Source organism: Pleurodeles waltl, chromosome 5, assembly GCF_031143425.1.
Source record: "Pleurodeles waltl isolate 20211129_DDA chromosome 5, aPleWal1.hap1.20221129, whole genome shotgun sequence".
Lineage (NCBI taxonomy): Eukaryota > Metazoa > Chordata > Amphibia > Caudata > Salamandridae > Pleurodeles > Pleurodeles waltl.
In genome coordinates, this window is record NC_090444.1 from 1,349,204,289 (window position 1) to 1,349,219,947 (window position 15,659).

At 44.9% G+C, this 15,659-nt stretch overlaps 1 protein-coding gene across 3 annotated transcripts in view; it reads right to left on the reverse strand.

The window, feature by feature from the left end:
• The window catches only part of DOP1A (DOP1 leucine zipper like protein A), a 694,260-nt gene that overhangs the window by 634,571 nt on the left and 44,030 nt on the right, over positions 1-15,659 (reverse strand). The gene's annotated exons all lie outside the window — the stretch shown is intronic.

The window sequence follows — 15,659 nt, forward strand, 5'->3', positions numbered from 1 at the left end:
CCTAACTTGGTACATGCTAGCCACACTTGCAAAGTTTCAGGTCCCCTAGACAATACAGCCAATAAAGCACTTGTCCCAGAAGTGCCAGTTGCAGTGAGCAAGAGAGATCAGGTTAATCAAACTGTTGGGGTGGGATAAGTGGCTATTACAGCACAAGTACAGTCTGAAGGGGTTCTAAGCAAGTCGACATCAGTGGCTGGTACGGAATCGCAGAGACAGAATTGGTTGAATCATGCAAACTTGGATGCTGACTGTTAGACTTTTCATCCTTGGCGTGGTCTCCCTTAACTTTTTGCCTCTGTTCCCCAGGTTGTTGATGTGTGCTGGACTCTGATTTTACTGTTTTTGTTACTCTGGGCACTTTACCACTGCTAACCAGTGCTAAAGTGCAAGTGCTCCTTTACAAAATGTGTATGTAACTGGCTTATCCATGATTGGCATATCTGATTTACTAGTAAGTCCCTAGTAAAGTGCACTGGAGGTGCCAGGGCCTGTAAATCAAATGCTACTAGTGGGCCTCCAGCACTGGTTGTGCCACCCACATAAGTAGCTCTGTAATCATGTCTCAGACCTGCCACTGCAGTGTCTGTGTGTGCAGTTTTAACTTGTACCCACTTGCCAGGCCTAAACCTTCCCTTTTCTTACTTGTCAGACACCCCTAAGGTAGGCCCTAGGTAGCCCCAAGGGCAGGGTGCAGTGTATGGTTAAGGAAGGACATATAGTAATGTGTTTTCTATGTCCTGACAGTTTTTCACTGTTGCAAGGCGTGTCCCTCTCATATGCTAACATGGGGGCTACCTGTAAATCTGAATAAACTATAGATTCCCTTTGGGAGCGGATGGACATGTGGAGTTTGGGGTCTCTGAGCTCACAATTTAAAAATACATCTTTTAGTAAAGTTGATTTTAAGATTGTGTGTCTGAAAATGCCACTTTTAGAAAGTGAGCATTTTCTTGCTTATACCATTTATGTGACTCTGCCTGTTTGAGGATTCCCTGTCTGGGTCAGTTTGACAGTTGGGCTTGTTGCACCTCACACTAGACAGTGACACAAAGGGAGCTGGGGTGTAGCCTGCATATCTTGATGAGCCATCTGTGCTAGGAGGGAGGGGATGAGTGGTCACTCACACCTGAAAGGGCTGTGCCTGCCCTCACACAATGCAGTCTCCAACTCCCTGGTGAGTGTCTGGGGCCTGGCCTATGCAAGGCAGGATTTCACATTCACAAGAAACTTTACTTTGAAGTAGGCCTACTTCAAAGGAGAAATTGGGTATAAGAAGGACACCCAAAACCACAGACTTTAGAACACTTCTGGAAAAAAGAGGAACCTCTGCCTGGAGAAGAGCTGAAGAGCTGAGGAAGAAGAGCTGCCCTGCCTGTGACTGTGCTTTGTGGAGCTATCCTGCAGTTGCTGCTTCTGCCAGAGTAAGAGGGCGAAGACTGGGCACTGTGTGCCTTCCATCTTGTGAAGAAATCTCCAAGGGCTTGATTTAGAGCTTGCCTCCTGTTGTTTAAAGTCTCAGGAACAGCAAAGACTTCTCTCTACCAACACCTAGAGTCTCTGGAGAGACTCCTGCTCTGACAAGTGGTGTCCTATACAGTCCCTGGGCCCTCGAAAGGAAAGCTGGTGAAAATCCAAGGAAATCGACTTCGGACGACTCCGCTGCTGAATCCGGTGACGCCGCCTGCAACCGACTCCGTGATCTCCGCTGGACTGTGACGAACTTCGCAGGCCCGATGCCGCTGCAGCCCCGCTGAAGTCTGCGACTCTGTGGAAATCGCCGCACCATGTTGTGACCGACGCCGCTAGAAGTTCGCGGATTCAACGTTTCACATAGACGCCACGATCCACGACTTCGCGCATCAGCTTGTTTTCACTCTTCACCACAGGTACTGTACTTGGGGGTCTACGCCACTCAGTGTCCGGCACTGCTGGTGTCGGATTGTTGGGAACGACTCCATCACGACGCTGTGTTAACACCTCATCGAAGCATTTTGTTTTCTAAGCGCTATTTTTTAGATTTTTGTTGTTTTGGTCTTGTTTTGTTTAGATAAATATTTCCTATTTTTCTTAACTGTTGTTGTGTCATTTTGTAGTGTTTTCATTAAGTTACTGTGTGTGTTGGTACAAATACTTTACACCTAGCACTCTGAAGTTAAGCCTACTGTTCTGCCAAGCTACCAAGGGGGTAAGCATGGGTTAGCTGAGGGTGATTCTCTTTTACCCTGACTAGAGTGAGGGTATTTGCTTGAACAGGTGGTAACCTGACTGTCAACCAAAGACCCCATTTCTAACACTGCCGAAGGACCAGTTGCTGTTTAATAAAACAGCTGTACCAGGAGACAACTGGTCAAGTGAGCAAACAGTGCCAGCTGTACAAATGCCTCCGACATTTGCTAAGGAGACTGAAGAGTCGAGTCAAAGTGACAGTGATGCTAAGGGTCGAACAAACAGAAGATCAAAGAGAAAAAGATTACCAAACTTTAAATACTCAACACCTGAATGGACATATTTTGCTGCCAATGACTGGGAAAAGGTGTTTGCAACCTTTTGCTTTAACAATTCGAATCCAATGCAATATTCTTGAGTTTGAACTTTGAAATCTCATTGCCGCTGGACGAACAAAGACATTACCTTTTGGAAGTGATTATTAATGATTACGAGCTGTGCTTTTCTTAGAGACATTTGAACTTTTAGTAGAAGCTTTTCAACATTCACAAGTAGGGAAAACTTTCGATTAACTTTCCAGAAGATCAAGCGACATTTTGTAAATAATTCAAACTCTTTAAAGAGACTATTTTTGATTTTTGCTTGGCACACAAATAAAAATGCACTGACAATAAACAGTGATATATTGAAGCAGCTTTAGATTTTTGATTTTTGATTTTGGAATTCTAATTTTTTGTCTGAAATAAGAGAAGTCATGGAGTTGAATAGAAATAGAGGTGGTAAGTGTAAATACATATGCATAGGTTTGGTTGTGACAGATATCATGATTATATTATTCCTTATTGGACTGAGCCTCCCACAACCAGTGATTCATAAAACACTTGATGACAATCAGTGTACATTTACAATTGAAAAAAGGATGGTTTTAAGGGGAACATGGCTGCAACAGGTAAGATGGCAGACATAAGGCTACAAGCTGAGACTCTGGAGAAGCTGCCCCCCAGCACCAATTATACACACAAAGCAGAGAACACCACAGTCTGCTACATTTGGATAGGAAAGCTGTCACAATGAGCTCTGACTGCCCCATGTACAGTGGGAGGGGCACTCCCTACCTAGGGTTTGGGCCCTCCGAAGCCTCTCTGCCAACAGGGGTGAATCACTGATTGCGGCTGCCAGAAAAAGATATGGCCAAACACATGCAGAACAACTGAGGGCGTACAGAGGTCCCTCGGAAGACCAAAGCAGCCCATGAGGCTTAAAAACATTACTGGTTCTGTGCAAGTATCCCTAGTGGAGCGAAGGCTGTGCTTATAGACACAGGGAGGGCCGGTGATGGTGAACTGTCTGATAAGAGGTGGGGAGACCCTGGAACAAAGCCCACGCCGACAACACCCTTACACCAGCCAGGAGCTGCCACTTATGATTCCAAGGACCTAGACCAGTGGTTCCCAACCTGTGGTCCGGGGACCCCTGGGGGTCCGCGAAGCCTCCTCTGGGGGTCCGTGACATCTTAGAAAATTAAACAATATTAACAGATTAGGTCCCCAGTTTATAGTAATGACTTAATGGGGGGTCCCCAGACTCAAATAATGAGTCAGTGGGGGTCCCCGGGTTCCAGTAATCATGAAGTGGGGGTCCACAGAAGTCAAAAGGTTGGGAACCACTGACCTAGACAACTGTGCACGACACTCTGTGAGTTCAGACAGCATGATCTCAAACAGGCAAAGGCATAGACCAGTGGGAAGGACAAAATATAGTGAGACGACCTCTCTCAAACCTCCAGGTCATTGCGGACACTGTATCATCCGGAGTGTATCCTGGCACTCAGCAGGTGTGTGTGTCTAGCCCTGCTTATGGTAGGGTGGTTAATTGAAGTGGCAGGTCTTTAGCCTCTTGCGGAAGTCAAGAAGAGAGGAGGAGGAGACTCTGATGTGGAGTGAAAGGCTGTTCCACACTAAGAGGACACCCGCACTCCTGATGTGATCCTGGGATGTGTGTGAGTAGGAGTTCTGCGGAGCAAAGGTGTCTGAGTGGCTGGTGTGAGGAGATCTGACTGTTCAAATAGTGCCTACGTTGTGGAGTGCCTTGAATGTGTGTGTGAGGAGTTTGAAATGAGCGCATTTGTGTATCAGGAACCAGTGGCGCTCCCTTAGATATGGTGTGATATGAGTTCTGTGTGGGAGGTTGAGGATGAGTCTGGTTGCTGAGTTCTGAATGGTCTGTAGCCTTCTTGTGAGTTGCTTTGTTCTCCTGGCTTAAATGATATTCAACTAAGGTGACAAGGTTTGAATGTACATTTTTCTAGTGTTGCTTGGGAGCCATTTGAAGATCTTCTTCAGCATCGTCAGATTGCGGAATCAGTTGGCAGTGACGGCACTGACTTGTGTGGTCAATGATTACCATGCAATGGGTCATGGGGTGAGTCCAAGTTCGGCCAGCCACCAGTTTGAGTCCCATGGTAAGTTGTTCTTGCAAAAGATCACTAATTTGGCCTTGTCTGTGTTAAGCTTGAGACAGCTGGCTTTCATTCAGTTAGCGACTTTCGGTCACCTAGGCGGTGATCTTGTTTCTTGTGCTGGGGTCTTGTCCAAGAGGGTGAATATGAATTGTGTGTCATCGGTGTAGGAGAGGATTTTGATGTTGCGTGCGCGATAAGCAAAGGTTGAAATCGATATGCTTCACAAGGAAGAGATTAAGGGACATGGGAAGCATCTCTTGAAGTGGAAGCAGCGATACAAGCGTATTAAAGAGACTATTAAGAGGCATGCTCCATGGGAAACGTAAGATTGACAACGAACTGGAAGATACTGCACGAACAGGAACACAACACCTGATAGCCGACTGATGGCTTGATTTGGCATGAGGAACTGAAACGATTCACGATTATGTTTTGTGATGGTAAGATAGGTGTAAAATCTGAGCCCCAATACACGAGTTAATGTGACATTTATCTGTAACTGCTCAAATTTGCTCCTGACCGGGGGGAAGGGGCATGATTTACTGTAAATGTGTATTACATACGTTTGAAATTAACAAAACGAAATTTAAAAAAGGCAAAAAAGATTTTCCAAACAGTTACAGTGGAGGAACAAACAGTACATCAATGGCAGAAGGGGCCAAAGGCCACAGTACATCCATATTACAGAGTGGGAGGATGGATCTTCTCACCCCTAACGGCCACATGCACCACACCTTCTTGTGAAGAATAAAACATTTACATTGTCTCTCAAGAAACAAATCCAGGCGAAAATTGCCCAAACCTTAATATAGAAGATTACCCTTCCCCCAACCCGGATAACTAAGCAGCATTCTTCTTCTATTTGTTTGTTTGGTCGATCACTGGTGTCTGTTTATGGTCATGGTACCGATAAGCAGTCCCTCCAGGGAAGTGCGGACAGGGTCTCACCCCTTCGAAACCTTCTCACGTCATTCCTCATCATCTGGGACGAAACTCACTGCATTGATCATGGCTCAACCTAGCAGGGCCACAGCTCAACCTCCCCCGTCTTCATTGCAAATTATCGAGGGTGTATCAGGCTGCGTTACAGTCTGGATATCCCCCCCGAGCTGGGCCAAGAATCAATGCCCAGTAGATCGGCATCACCCATCCGCTCCACCAAGCCACCCCATATCTCCAGATCCTGCTTTCCATGCTCGTCTGTGCAGACCAACTTCAAACGCAGTTCCACTACTACACCCAATTCCTGCACATTGACCAACCATCGGCTTACTCTTGGCAGCTGAGGCTGTGCCCAGTGTATAGCTAGCGCCTTTTCGCTAAAAATAACCCCAAGTATACAAATCTATGTTGCAGTTTGGTCCCTCACCAGGAGGGCGCGAGCACTCCCAATAGACAGCGCTTAACCGAGTAGTTCAAGTGTAGCTATGTAGCACATTACAGCACCCTCAACAACCCCCTCAGCATTCCAGTAACTTGCTGCACTCCCACGTCATGTGTCTGAATGACGCCGGGCTCACACTGCATCTGTTGCAGGCCTCTGACCTAGTGGAGCTGATTCGGTGTAATCTCTATAGCGTAAGATAGGTGTGATGTAGATAATGAAACTGGGTGAGCTTGAAACACAAATTACTTGCTACATCCTTAACCTGTGCGCAGGCCCGCTTATATTCAGTACCCGTGAGTGGTACGGGCAAATCTGTGGTCCACCTATCCGCGACTCTCTCCTGTCAGTGTGCCCATTCCCTTTCAGTGCCTGATATATGCGGAGGATCAGATCTCTGGTAGATCTTGGGACAAAAGCAGCGACAGTGTCTGCAACTCTGTGGGCTCCTTGGGAAGTTCTGTCCAGATCCGTCTAGCCCCACGCGAGAGCCTGGCGTACTGTAATAACTGTCCAGGTAGCTCTCCAAACAACTCCTGTGCCTCATCCATGGTCACAAAGGTGCCATTATTGTAAAGGGCCCCGGGCCATGGTGCATTCCCCCTACCCAGTCCATTGTGCCATGTCTATCACTGCCTGCATCTGCTAAAGTGTTCTGAGCAACTGGAGAGGAAGTAGCCTGGCGTACAGCGCTCTAAGCCGCACATGGGTGACTGCCAATTCCTAGGCCTCCACTATTACATGTCGGACAATGAAGGGGCTGTACTCCGGGGACACGAGCACCGCACATTAAATATTGAGGGAGACACTCATCATCTTCTCCAGCCCACCAGCAATTTCTTCTCCTCATTCATCCCGTCCGCACACCACTGTGCTGACTAGTGCAGCAAGCCAGTGATGTAATACATTTGCAAGTCTCGGAGGCCAAATCTTCCGGACCCAGTTTCAGCACATTTAACTCTGCTTATCCTGCCCACCCAAGCCAGGGACACCAGGAGGCTATTCAGGTTGGTGAACATGGCCATTGAGTGAATTTTACATAGAGGCATCTGGGGAGCGCACCATCTTTCTCAGCACTACCCTACTCATCACCGACAGGGGCAGTCTACTTCCAGAATCGCACTGAAGCCTTCAGATTTTTAACTACTCTGTCCATGGTCAGACAGTAACGCTCTCCCAGGGAATGTGCAACATGGACATCGAGGCTTTGGAAGTACTGTTCATCCACCTATCGCTACAGCTCCAGTTATAAAGCTCTATGCAAAAAATGATGTGGTCTTTCCAAAGGTGGAGCAAGTGACGATCAGTGCCACCTTTGCAGTAATTCTCAGAGATGGCGGAGTATAAAATTAATCAGATGAAGAGGGACACATTACTATTCACTGCCACAGAATCATTTAACACAGAAACATATGTTAACATTTTCTCAAAAGCGTGCGACACATCAAGTTTACAGAGAACTATTATGCTCTGTATCGATTAAAATGATTCTTCTTGCTGTCTGAAGTCTATGGCTTGCTCCAAAGTTTGGGATCTCTCACTCTCTCTATAACCGGGCATATGAACTTAATTGAAATGTCAGAATTCGCTCTGCTTTTGATTTTCTACATGACAATCCACTGTCTTTGTTTAATGCATTCTTTCAGAAACGGGAGCAAATGTGAAAGAATTTCTTGGCTAGGCAGAAATGTATGAATCAGCCTTTGCAAACTCCATGTACAATGGCATGATAGTGGATTAGCTTTGCCTGATTTCACACTGTGTTGTTTAGCCACCACAGTAGCTCACTTTTCAATAGATAGTTCTAATTCTCTTTTCGACAGTTACTATATCGAGGTTACTTTTCAGTTAGTGTCCAGTCCAAATCGTTAATGCATGTTACATATAGCTAAGCTACCTGAGCTAACAAGATTTAAGCACATCATTAATCTTGTCAGTGTACTTATATTTTATACTTTTTTAAGATTCGTACCTATGAGTCGACTTTACTGGATTGCATGAGTTGTCATTTGTGTAATGATTTTCCCATCACTACTAGATGGAAATCTATTGAGGGGATAAAAAGCCAAATACTGTTTAGTTTATTGCCAGTTGCATCAGTTTTAAGTGAGTGGTATGTTTGTATTATACCTAATTGTCCTTATGGCACCAATGACTAATTGCCTAACTTTATCATGTACACCATCATGCACATGCGTAGTCTAACTATTAACCTAGAAGTCATCTCACGTTTCTTGTCTTTTTTGGCAGGGGCGGTTCTACCCAGGGCTTGAATTTGGTAAGTTTTTCTAATAATCTCCAAACTGTGAGTGTTGATTGAAAGAGGTTGCTGACAGAGCAGTCAGTAGTCCGCAGTGTAAACACAGTGCTATACGGCACTGGGATAAAACCCAGCACAGGAAACACAGCCCAGCATGAGCAGTCACCAGCATAGGCAACAGAGCACACATATCAGGTCAAACACTAGAATACTGACTGGGAGCAAGTGAACAAGACAGCAGGTTCAGAGCAGTGAGTACAGGGCATCAGGCACAATCAGGCAAGTGTGCTAGCGCTGCAAGTTTTAGAGTAATGCCGCAGAGGAAAAGTGTTATGCGAGCTGAAGAGCGCAGGGCACATGGGGGTCAAGGTGGTAAGCTAGACACTGAACAAAGGCGTCATGGACAAGTCTGGACAGAGGGTATGGTCAGTGGTCTGTGGAGCACTGAACAATGGTGGGTGGGAAAATTCCCCATTTCGGCCCATCTGAAACTGTTCTGGTCCCTGTGCTGGGGGGAGGCGAAGAGGCGGAGTTTTCTTCAATGGCCAGTTAAATGTTGAGAGTTATGAAAGTTCTGCCCGCAAACAGTCTCTTGTAGTTGCTGAGAAGACAGCAGAGCTACTCCAGCTTTCATAAATTTCACGACGCAGGCAGCCAATTTCACAGATTCCCCTCTCAGGCACAACTCTATGGCTCCTCGGCGGATCCAGACGTTTAAGATGCGCCAGAGCAGTTGGAGCCACAACTTCCTTAGCGAGATCAGTTCCTCGTAGATAAAGAGCACATTGGGTCAGCGATTCCTCTACCTTAGCTCCAAATTCCTCCTCCCATACCAATAGGCCTTCAACAGGACTAAACCAAAGCGCAAGCCCATTAGCTGTTGTTTCATGGTTATATTGAGAGACAGAAAAAATGTAGGATAGAAGGGACCCTTGCTCAAGTAAAGCATCAAGGCCAGAATACCATGCCCCAGTTTTTTCACGGTTTGTGCGTCATGATCTGCCGATATTAGGTTGGCTTGTTTGACTACAGTTTCCCCACGGGTACCGCTTGTCCAGATTGTGCATGCTTCTAGAAGCCTCCAAAGCATGGATTAAAAAAAAGAAAACTTGTGGCAGTTTGTTGCTGGGTTGCTTATTAAATCAAGATAGAGTTTATGAGCATGCGCTCTCATGACTTCTTAACTTTCAGGCTATAAGCTAGGAAGTTTTTGTTTAGATTGTAATGAATGTAAGTAATCGTGCAATAAATAAATATGAATCTGAGTGGTGGGAAGGAGAATGAAGATAAACGGAGTTGAAGAAGGGTTGGATGTAAGAAAAAAAAGAAAAATCGGCATGCCAAAGACGCTCTCTCAATCAATAATGGGATCAGTACGTGGACAGCTGTATGCTCCCAAGACCTCCAATTTATATTGTAGGAGGCTGCCCCAGGAATCATGGGTGTACAAGGGGCATTTTGCAGAGCCACCTTGAACTGTGACCTGGACCACCAGTATTCTGGTCCTGCCTTCATGTATGTGTCGTTTAGGGGGGGGTGTTTGCCATAATGGCTATTTTTACAACCTCACCAATGTCCTGGTTACCACTAGAAATGTCAATTAAGTTTGTCAGAAAAAAAGGCTGGTGATGGGCAAGGTAAATGGGGCTTTAGGCAAATGGGGCTGTGAGGGATATAAAGGGTACGGAGGCGGGTGCAAAAGTCAAGCAGAAGATCCGCGTTGAAAGGGGGCATGAGTTATGGGATAGCATTTCAAAGAAAGGTCATTACAGAATATATAGTCACTTGTCAAGAAGAAAAGTACCCTACATTTATTGTTTTTTGATGCTCAATACCTTTAGAGCAACTTCCAAGGTTGTATAAAGACCCTGCACAAATCGTCTGTGCCAATGACTAAATGCCGGAGCCTGCATGCATTTGCACATTAAGACCAAAACTAATGCTTGTTTAAATCAGTGCTCTAGATTAGGATTCACACAAGGATATTTTTGATGGAAGGGGTTAGAGGGATAAGAAAATGTAAGCAAAGGTACAGTTTCTGTTGGCTGGTTCCATAGAAAAATAGTTGTTTGCTAATGAGCAACTGGAGCTGAGAATTTTTATATTTTCTGGTTAAGCAATAAAATGCTGGACTTGCTAATTAAATACAAAACTTTGATGAGATACCTCTTGTTGTTTTTTCTTTACAAAAAGATGAAATGCAGCACACACAAATAGATCACTATAAAGCATTAGTGGATGGGACATCAGAAGTTATAAATAAAAACATTAAATCATAAAAGCATGGGAGTGAACTTGGCAGCACAAGATCACATTGTACGAGTACACTGCATTATTTCATAAGAGAACACTGCAATATTTATTTTCCACCCCATTCAGGAAACTGAAACTCCCGACCTATTTAAAATACTGGATAATGAAACACATCCAACCAAGTGAAATAACCCAAAATGATGCTGCCACGCTGCTCCGCACTGAAACACAGAAGCCCTCGATGGCTGTAGTGAGAGACACGGCGGGACGGGAGGTAACCTCGCAACAAGGCACAACTGAACTCTTTGCAGACCACTTCCAGAAGCTGTATGCGCAGCCCGCCAATGCCACAGTGGAAGGCATAGCTGAGTTTTTGGCAGCTTTACCAATGGCTAACTTAACAGAGGAAGACAGCCTGCACCTAGATCCGCTGCTTACTAAAGAAGACATTGTGTCAGAGATTCGGGCTTCCCGGACTTCCACGACTTCGGAGGGAAGGACGAGGGGTTATGACCTACTGAACGATTTTTTTTTTTTTTAAAGGCTAAATCTTCTAGCGGAGCGACTACTGGTGGTGTACCAGGAGAAGCTACAGAGAGGGAGGCTGCCTGACTCAATTAGAGAGGTGATTATAGTTATGGTGCCTAAACCTCATATGGACCCTAAGAAAGTCTCATCGTATCGCCCTCTTTCTATGCTAAATATGGATGAAAAAATACTCAGTAGAACACTAGCCATAAGGTTTCCTGGCCACATGCGGGCATTAGTGTACAAGGACCAGTGCAGCTTTATTCCCTGATGGAATACTCTTTGCTAACTTACATCGACTTGCATTGATGCTACATGTTTCTGAGGTACAAGAGGAGTCATGTGCCCTGGCCCTGCTAGATGTTGAGCAGGCCTTTGATTCCCTATCCTGGGAATATCTCTGGGTGGTCTTGCGTCACTTGGGAGTGGCGTATATCAAATGGTCCAGCTCCTGTATGGGGACTGAGTGAAGACAGTTAGATTAGGTAGAACAGTGTCACTACTGTTATCCTTAATGGGTAAGGTGGCATTAATTAAAATGGTGACATTGCCCCACCGCCTGTATGTCTTCCAGGGATCGGTCTTTCACATTCCTAGGAGATATTTTCTGGAACTTGATAAGCGGCTGATTGAACAACTCTCATCCTCGGGAAGGAAGCAAGTGCGACTAACCACCGTTAAGCAGCCTTGCGATCGAGGGTGCCTGTTACAGAACGCAGTGCATTGGTTTGACAAGGGGGACAACTGGGAAAAGCGTCTGCTTCTCTGCTTAGGGGTACTTATGGGGATAATGCTTGCACAGAATTCTGAGGGCAAGAGTCCGGGTGACTACTCCTTATGTAGTTGGTCAGGCATGTAGGGAGTGCGAACGGGCTATTAAGAACATGAGCAGACGTTGCCCTTGTGCACCAGATATGCCCATATGGACTCTTCAGCCATATCATCAGATAACATGGACAATGGTGATGGGCAGATGGTGGGCAGGGAGCTGCAATATACTTGGAGACCTGTACCCCAATAATAGGTTCATAACGCCGCAGGGGCAATAGAGACTTTCCAGTTGGGGCAAGGGCAATTTTTACAGTTTGCTAAGATGGCAGCGACGTCTCGTGGTATTTGGCCCTCATTTCCAGAGGCTATCCCTGAGTCTGCAACACTGGTCACATTATTGACTATGGTGGGAGGCAGGTGATTAATCTCTTTTCTGTTTGGGGCACTCAGGGAGGACGTCCCCCTGAGGTTACTGGTGCAGGACAAGTGGCAGAATATGTTGGGTGAACAACTAACGGAAACATAATGGGATACAGTACAAGCATTGGTACAGCACACTACTGCAAATGCGAAGTTTAAATTGATCCAATATAATATGGTTCATCAGGTATATTTGTCTCCCATTACCTTACATGCAATATACCCGGAAAGGACCTCCACCTGCCCCCGATGCTCAACGGAGCAGGGGGACTTTCTTCATATGGTCTGGAGATGTGTGGCTTTAGGCAAGTATTGGCAATCAGTTATGGATCAAATGAACGCGGCCATGGGATGAGCGGTCCCACAGGATCCTAAACAATGCCTTTTGGCAATGTTCCAGATACAAAAAAAGAGTCCTAAGCAGGAAATTCCTGATATCAGGAAAAGGAGAGTAGCTATACATTGGCTATCTCCATCCGCCCCAGAGGTGCAATTGTAGGGTGAGTGATATGGCTGAGTGGGCGGTGGTTGAGGAAGGGCATATGCGCAAGTGTAGGAAGGATACTAAATTGGAAGACAATCTGCGGGCATGGGCTGCAATGTTGGAGGACTTGTTGGATCCACCAGATACTAGGCCTTCGTAGACTGTAGACCTCTAGGAGTAGTATCCAGTGCAGCTATGATGCGACTGATATTTGGAAAGGCAGTCCATTAGTTGTGCTTGCTACATATGGTGCCCATGGCCTTGAGGCGCTTACAGCATGCCTGACCATCTCTCCGTGAGACATGACCCCATACTTTTATGTTATCTCAGAGACTTATCACTTCTACATTGAAAGGTCCAGGCACTGGTGGGTAGAGCAAGGTTGGGACAGGGCAGAGGGTGTTCACTGAAGTACTATTATCATTTATTTCATGTATGGATGTCATTCTGCTGATATATCAATAAAGATCTTCAAATAAAAATAATACACGAAATGAGAGACCAGGTAGATTCACCGGTTAATGTAACAATGGCATAACTTTTCTTTTTTTATCAAAAACATATTTTCAATATTTGTCATTCTCAGTAATTAGGTACACATCAAAGCTAGACGAAATAGAGAAAAATGAAAATGCATACCAAATATCATCTTCATTCATATATTACACACCATCAGATATATATAAATAATTCAAAAACAGAAGCTTTAAAGACCTTAAATGAGTATTATCAAGTAACAGTGAAATAAGTTGATCAAAACCAGCAAACAAAAAATGTCGGAAACTGGAGGACTAATAAGTTGATAGCCAAATATTATACAACTTTCACAATTCATGTGAAAACTTTGAACGGGGATGTGCAAAACTGTGAAATTCTTCTATTACAAAAATTCACATAATAATTGTTAGGAATACAACGATTACTGCCCGTAGATCGCCAAGTTTTCGAAGTGCATTTTTTGATGTGGACATCGGGAGTGGGTGTGGCTATAAAGCTGACATAGTCACAAGGAAAGAGGTTTGAATAATAAATGAGGCCGAAAGGGTACATTTTTTAAGTGTCAACAACCACGCGTGAAGAAATATTGCAGTTTTTGAGGCAATCTACACCAAGTACCAAATGCAGGAAAAGTGATGAAACTAGCCCGATAATCGTGATCGAACAAGAATTACACAATAGAACCAATGTATGTTAATATATTCTTTAAATTTGTGAATATTTTTTTAAATAACTTTAGGCTTCTGCTGCTACAGTAAATAATGATCATGCCACATGTAATGGCACTATGTTTCTCTAGATTCGTACCACTTTGAGAACGTAGACAAGGTGTTCTTCGACGGAGTTTGTATTTCTAGAGCATAAAGTGAGCCTGGCATGTTTTTCTATTCCTAACACAACGTGTCAGCTCTTTGGGTTTCATGGACCTTGCTTAATGCTGCATTCCTTAATCTTTTTGTCGTTTTTAACAGGGGAGGCTCCTCCATTTGGGCAGAGGAGCGTCGACAGCCACCCCCCTCAACACCACCAGCAGCAAACCTTTACAAGGAATTGATAATAAACAGTGTTTATTATCATTTCCTCATAAAGGGGTGGGGCCACGGGGGTGATGAGGAGTGAATCATGTGTGTTTGGCCGGCCAAACACACAAATGCGCAGCAGGCTCTCGTCTGCGTGCGAGTGCCCTGGCTGGGCGCCCCAGAGCAGCGTCAGGATTGGCCACAGGGCAACTGGTTTTTAGTTCTGGCTTTGACAGAGTAGCTGTAAACCACACAATGCTTACCACATACATGGGAGCTTACAATATACAAGGGGGCTTTTGGTCTGGTTTTTTACTAGATGTTTTCAGTCGTTGGTGTGAGACTTTGTGAATCCCATCCTTGCTCAGCCCAGAGGGGAATTTCTCTCTCATCCTGTGCTTTTGGCAAATGTGAGTGCCCGTTTCTGCCTCTAAAGGAATGTTGCCTTGCAAAGCAAGGGAAACTATTCTCTCTACCACCCTTCCACTGTCACATTTTTTTGTGCAGTTTTTATATTGCGTGACCTCAAGCCAAAGGTATTGGGGCGCTTTACATGAACACCAGTTACACTACACAAGGTCTGATGGGTATTTTTAGGCACAGGGAAATTAAATGATCTGCCCAGAATCACAGGAAGTTTAGCCCACTCCGAAACTCAAGTATGGTTCCCCAGTTTCAAAGTTGGCACCTCTAGCCATAAACAAAACCTCTTCCTATTGTGTGTCCGCTCTTATTTGCTCTCTCCGGCTCGTTGCTCTTTCCCATGTGATGGCATTCTTCCTGTCCACCCAAGCCTATTGTTGCTTCCTACCCCCTAAGTCTTTTCCCTTTGTATTGATCAACAATCTCAAAGCCATCCTGTCCTCTCGTTAACTGCCTCCCGCCCTCTTCTTTCCCAGAGTATGTGCAAAGAAGCTCCTGGCAGCTTCCTACCAGTACCTCTGCAGCTAGATAATTTCTGTTAGTGGATGGCGAGAGAACTTTATTATATTCCTATGTTTTTAATAGGTTTTAGAAAGAAACATAAGAGTATGTTGAAAGCTGCTTTGCTGCCCCATCTTCGTTTCATCATAAGAAAGCAAGCTCCTTTGCCTTCATTAGGAGCCTATGCAAAGTGACGGTTAGGTGATGAGGAACCCTTCACACTGTTTCTTTCTAGGTCACAAAACAGCAGAAGGATTATAAGGAAGGACTCCATTCCATTATCTTACAAGCCCACTGGGGTGCTTTGTGCTCGGAGTATAATAGAAACACCTTCTATGGAATCTTAAGAGCACAAGACTATAATAAAGTAGTTGAAACCTCTACTAAAGACACTTCTTGGGTTTAGTATGCTAACACCAAAGGCAGAGAACGAACTAGCAAAACAAAAAGAAGCATATTTGTCCATCAATATGCCAAGTATCTAATGG